The sequence below is a fragment of the Dermacentor variabilis genome, chromosome 10, assembly GCF_050947875.1.
Source record: "Dermacentor variabilis isolate Ectoservices chromosome 10, ASM5094787v1, whole genome shotgun sequence".
NCBI classification, from domain to species: Eukaryota; Metazoa; Arthropoda; class Arachnida; order Ixodida; family Ixodidae; genus Dermacentor; species Dermacentor variabilis.
The window spans coordinates 29,375,781-29,382,056 of NC_134577.1; the positions used below are offsets into that span (position 1 = coordinate 29,375,781).

At 50.6% G+C, this 6,276-nt stretch overlaps 1 non-coding gene across 1 annotated transcript; it reads right to left on the reverse strand.

The window, feature by feature from the left end:
• Positions 1-768: 768 nt before the first annotated feature.
• Positions 769-871, reverse strand: LOC142562630 (U6 spliceosomal RNA). Its single transcript, XR_012823949.1, has one exon. It is a non-coding gene; the product is annotated as a U6 spliceosomal RNA (small nuclear RNA).
• Between the last annotated feature and the right edge of the window lie 5,405 nt (positions 872-6,276).

Genomic DNA, 6,276 nt, shown 5'->3' on the forward strand with positions numbered 1-6,276 from the left:
AAGTGATTTCACTTCTGTTCTTATAGCGCTGCGGAAAGGCCACTCATAGTTAGGACTCCCAAAGGGCAGCGTTAACACGATCAGCGACGAAAGAAACAGCAACGTCAATGTGCACAAACGGTATCGTGCTCAGGCTCAGCAGGACCCAGTTGAAGGCTACGTCACATTCGTCTATCGAATCAGGTGATACCACAGCCGTGCGGGGCAAGCACCTTCAGGGCGTGGATTGGATATTTTTTCCTATATATTAAACAGTGAAATATAGACAGGCTGGATATTATGTACAAATATTTACAGGCAATACATCAAATATGGACCATTTGATAAAAATTTCAGTGGTGCATCCACAGTTTCGTGTTGCACTCGCAGGATTACTCACGGGTCGGTTTCTCCTGGTGCAACTGCGCATCGAAACGCCCCATGCAAGCGTCTCACCGCGCTGGCTTCTCCGCGAGAAAGGGCGTTCCATGCTGCTTCTCCAAGCGCGCGTCCGTGACGTTCGGCGTTAGAGGCCAGATTCGGCAAAGCTTCGCTCTAAAGGATTCGGCATAACCCATTCAACTATGACCGTCGAGGGCAATGCGTTCAGCATTGAATAAGTATAGCGAAACAACGTATTGCGGCCGACGAAACGAGTTATGGATGAGGCGTGCGTACTGTGGCGGGACTGCTCCTTCACACTTCCCGAAGAACAGCCGACGCCACCCAGTGGCGCCGCCGCGAAGCCTGCGCGTGAACCCCGAAACGCTTGGAGCGCCGGTGCATGTGAACGCTGAGAAACGCTTCACGATTTTGCGTGTCATCCTTGCGCAGGGGCCATGCTAATCTTCTCTGCATCGTTCCAATTTTAGTATATGTACTTTGGAAGTACGCCGAGAAACGCGCCAAGCGGCAACCGGGCTCGGCCATCGCGCTTCTCCCTAGACGCACTGCACCATTTAGTCGCGTTTCCGAAAGGTACGCGCGTGGCATCCGAGACGAGAAGTGTGGCGTGCCGGTGCCTCGAAACGCTGGCAATTGTGCCCTCGCTTGGGCGCGCATCCGCTGTAGCACATTATCAGCGACCCAAATTGGTGAGAGGTTCATTGAAGAACGGAACATGCCCAGTGTACTCACAGCACAGCTCGCTGAAGCGTTGGCCTGAAAGACGTCCAATAAAAAACAGCACACATTCGGTGCATTTGCGGCGCTCCGTGCAATACGTCGGGTGGCTGCCCTTGAGAAACTCTTATGATGGCGGTTCGACTTCGCCCAGTATCGCGTTAAGTCACAGGATCTTTTTAGCCATTGTAGAGCGGCACATACTAGTCACCCAATATGGCGTCAAAGACGTTCATTGCAGCGTAGCACGCGCCTAGCGGACATACCCAGAGCTACGAGGCGTTATCAAACAGTTTCATAGAAGACCAGCACAAACCGAGAGGCACATATACAGTGCTCTAAGTTGGCGTCAAAAAGTTTCGTTGAATAACGGTACCTACCCAGTCCCGCTCCTACACCCATGTCAGCGTGAAAGAGGTTTGTTTAAGAGTGGCACGTATGTACACAATGCCCACATGGCGACCCAACTTGGGCCTACGGTTGGTTTCGAACCCTGTCGACTCAGCACAGCGTTCCAATGCACGACCGATTCGACCATGGCTACACAGTGAAACACGTTTGGGGGAAAACGGTTAGAGACAAACAAACATAGCTCCCAGAAAGTACCCTAAGAATTCCAACGCATTAAAAATTATTCAGTGATTATCACATTCATTTTTGTCGTGCAAGTTTAATGAGTGACACCTCGCAACGTCCTAGTCTCTCGCATAAGAATAGTTGTTTGAAGCATTCATTCAGCCCTGATCCGCTAGTGGAATTCCGTTAGTGAAATATGCCCCTTAAATAATTGGTTCATCTGGCGAAACAGGTAATTCGCGTATTTGGTCATTTCGCCTGGGATGTCAGCTGGTGCGGAAAAAGCGCGAACCTAAAAGAAGCAAGTTTCATTAAGCACCTTGTAGCCTAATTGAGGCTAAGGAAATTTTCCACTCCGGGGATACGCGTTTAATATTCTCGCCATTCGCGAAATCATCTCAACGGCTTAAGATTCAACCAACACCAAGCCCTATCAGCGCACCATTTCTGGCACATTCTCCATCTCGGCTTGAGCACGACGCGAAGCCACCGCCAGCTTTGGTGGAATTCTCACCGTATCGCCGATGCAAATTCCCATACAGACAACCCAATGAAATATGCAAACAGCGACGTTGAGAAAAAGAGGGCAAGGATAGGGGAGAGAAAGAGATATCCAGAAAGGCGACGCGCCGAGATGCCTGTAACAATCAACAATCTAACGGATGCACTCGCGCATTTATTAACCTAGCGCGCAGGTCGAGAGGCCGCGCTTGAACTTCTCCAAGCGTGGCTTGTGACGGCGTGCGCGGATTGCATGCATTCCGCGCGGGCCCCCGGAAAACCGCGCGAAGCAACGGGCGAATCGTGCAATTTTGCAATGGCGGATGGAGAGAGTCGCGCGCGAGGAAATATAATTGATGGTGTCGCGTCAATTCTCAAGGCTAAGCGGATACATGTCGCTTGATCGTTATCCTTATTGAATAGCGCGGTTTGGCTGCCAAGTTCGGACGCAATCACCCCCTTTATTATTTTTCTTGCACTGCGTTCGACCTTAATACATATATGGTTTCTTTTCTTTTCCACATATTTTTCATTGGGCATGCGCCAGCCGTTATTAAATGAGAGCATATCGCTTGTCCTTTCCTTCTTTCTCTCTCTCTCTCTTTTCCGCCTTCGTGACGCGATTGCAGGTCGACCAGCGCAATTTGCACTGAAAGGCGATGGAAGGGCGAAGATTGAGCAATGAATCTTTGCAGTCACCTAGAGGTGGTTGGTGCGAGCGGAACCCCATATCACAGGTACTGCCGCAATTAGCGGATGCGGGATCGCTGTCTTCATCCGCTTGCGCAAAACACCTTTGCAATATAGAAATTCAGCTCCATTTCCTTCCATGTAGTCCGTTTCTGTAGATAGCCGTTTTCGTTACTATACACCCACGGCGGTGTACGTAAATGCACAAGTCCGGCTACTGGCGCCCATGGATTTTAATTTCGAAGATAACATGCATGCAGGGCATGTCGAGGGAAGACAGCAACACAAACGACTGCACAAGTGGTTGGCGTGCATACATAGCTGCAAACGTAAGTCGAGACTGACGGAACGATTGATATTGAAATATAAGGATAGAATTGAGATAAGTGTGTAGCTATGTGAAAGACAAGCAGCGGCTCGTACAGTTTGATGTTCTCGACGAGCATTAATTTAGCCCGGAGACGCATTCAAAAGCGCAGTTTTATTGAACAGGCGTTTCATAAATCTATACATAAAAGACACCAACAGAAGTGATCGACCAGAGTCCAGGGTAGGCAACCGGTGCTACAAATAAACAACAACCATACATAACTACGCAGCCAAATATTGTCTAGCAGCGACTAGACGTCGACTAACGGATTGGGCCTAACGGGACTAACGGACTCGGACTAACGAATTCGGACTAACGGATTCGAAGCACCAAAGTTTACACAAAGCTAAAACTAACTGCCTGATTAGTTATGACAACCTCCTTTCATGCCGCCTCCATTCCCATCCGCACCTACACTACCGTTTTCCTGCAGACAACCGCTACCATACAGTGAAGTATAACAATAACCGTTTACGCGTTCTGTGGGGAAGCTACCTAAAATGAGTGAATGGAAGGACTGGCACTTCGGCCTTCGTCAGAATTGCAAGCGACAACCACCCGTTTGTTACCGCCGTAGTTAGAGGCACGACGACGGTCGAAGGAAGCCCTGCTAGGCCAGCGTTCTGGCTGACGATTCGACTCACAACCTCATCCGGACCACCGTGTTTTCAGCAAGCCGTCCCATTGCCGCTTGTTGAGTGCAAATTGCCGGCGCCTCCGAGAGAGACGAAAGCGCCGGGGCGGAGAATTGAGCTTTTGCGTTTCGTGCTTGTTTTATGCGAAGCATATTAACGTAGGTTTCGGGCCTTCGCGCGACGCCCGGCGGTGGCCACCACTGACCCTGAAGTGGGGTCACGTGACATGACGTCACGTGATGACGTCACACAGGCTGCAGATGGGGCCTCATATCGCGCCATCGGTCGCCTCGCGGCGGTGGCCACCATTGACCTTCAAGTGACCTTCAAGTAGGTCACGTGACATGACGTCACGTGATGACGTCACACCGGCTGCAGATGGGGCCTCATATCGCGCCGTCCGTCGCCTCCCGGCGGTGGCCACCATTGACTCTGAAGTGAGATCACATGATGTGACGTCATGTGATGACGTCACACCGGCTGCAGATGGGGCCTCATATCGCGCCGTCGGACGTCGCCCGGCGGAGGCCTCCACGCTTCGGTTCGCGCCGTCGCGCGCGACGCGGCGGCGGTGCCACCATCGCTGCATCACGTGATATGTGACGTCACGCCATGGATGAAGTGGCGCGCGCCCGCCGTCGCGTCAGTCTCTGTGCCCGCAACCGCGCCAGCGTCTTTGCGCCGGGCGTGTATGCGGTCAAGATGCCTCCAAACGCTAAGGATACGCCAAGGTCAAGCCCAGTGTCTTCGCATCTACTGGGCTTAACCTTGATAAGCCTCTACTTTTTTTCCTCTTCATCTTGTAAATGAGTAACTCAGTAGCCGCCATCGATCTCCTGTAAAAATAAACACAGTCTTGAAGCCCTTCGAGGCTACCGCTTACGCGGAGGCTACGCCGCATGAAGAAGTAGTAGTAAACATTATATAGGAAGAAGAACAAACACTCATCGACGATTACGATACTTCCTAACGCGAAATTCGAGCGCAATTCTATACGTGTTTTCATTTCGCGACACATTAGGTGGCGCGGACAGTATGTATCGTGCGGCACGCTGCAAACGGAGCGAAGTGTGGCTATTCCCTCGCTAATCTGGAGGCCGCGAGAGCCAACGTGTGGGTGAAGCGTGAGCGCGATTCGCAGCAGCCGCGGCCGACAGATATCCCAGACAACGCGCGCTATTCTGGCGCCATCTCGTAGCCATCGTCCCCGCACTACTCTTCCCCTCAATTTTTCGGCATACCCTGCGCCTCTGCTTTGCTCCTCGCGTCTTTCATCCACTCCACTTACCTCTAGGTCGCGTCGCTTTCAACCCCCACTGCGCTCTGCGCTCGCTTTCATCTTTCGCTGTGCTCGTACGCTCCGTTACGTCGACGCTAACGAAGGAATAAGGAAGGAATAAGGAAGTAATACGCAATTACCCGCATTCTCGAAGTAACTTCCAAAGTTTCGTCGTAGTTTTATTCCACAGGCGGCCTCATTCGGGAAAAGTAAACAGGGACGGAAGCGTAGAGTTTCCCGTAGATTCCTAAAATAATGACAAGTTTGGTATAATATCGTCAGCGCCACATTCTCGATCATTGCAGCTACCAAGAGGCAATTACCGCTGGAACGCAACATTGTTCTGCCGCTTGAATATGGGTGTGACGTTTCAACTATATATATATATATTCGACTTCGCCCTGCCATCTGCTAGCCGCCTGGTTAGCTCAGATGGTAGAGCGGCTGCCCCGGAAAGGCGGTGGTCCCGGGTTCGAGTCCCGGACCAGGACGAATTTTTCTTCAACTCTGAGGCTTTTCATTCGAGGAACCCGTATGGGTTTCCTTTGTAGCAATTGCTACGAACGGGTGGATGTCTGATTTTCCCTTTATTATATATATATATGTATATATATATATATATATATATATATATATATATATATATATATATATATATATATATATATATACTTCTTCCTCGGGCGAGGAGGAAAGAGCCCGCGGCGAGCCCTTCCTCCTCTCTGGCTTGGGCGATCCGGCGCGGCGCTGCTAGAATGTATTGCTGTCGCGTGCTGCGGAACGATTTCGAGATGTTTTAGATCATACTTGGTGAAATTTACACAATGTCCGTTTATATAAGCTCGTCAGGGAAGCCTTTCGGTGCATCGGTAACTACAGTACGCGGAACTATCTCTTTGGGACGCAAACATGTGACGCGCGTCAGCTGCGGTGTGTGTATGTGCTGTGGACTATTTTGGGTGTATCAGTTTTAATTCAACGAAGAGAACCAGTGTTTGTGTATTACCAGCATGAAATGGTAAATCTGCTCACTATCTGATCGCTTGGCGTAGGGACGAAAACATAAGAGCACATGCTGGTCTACGCCCCCCCCCCCCCCAACCTAAGGCGACTAAGAAACATCT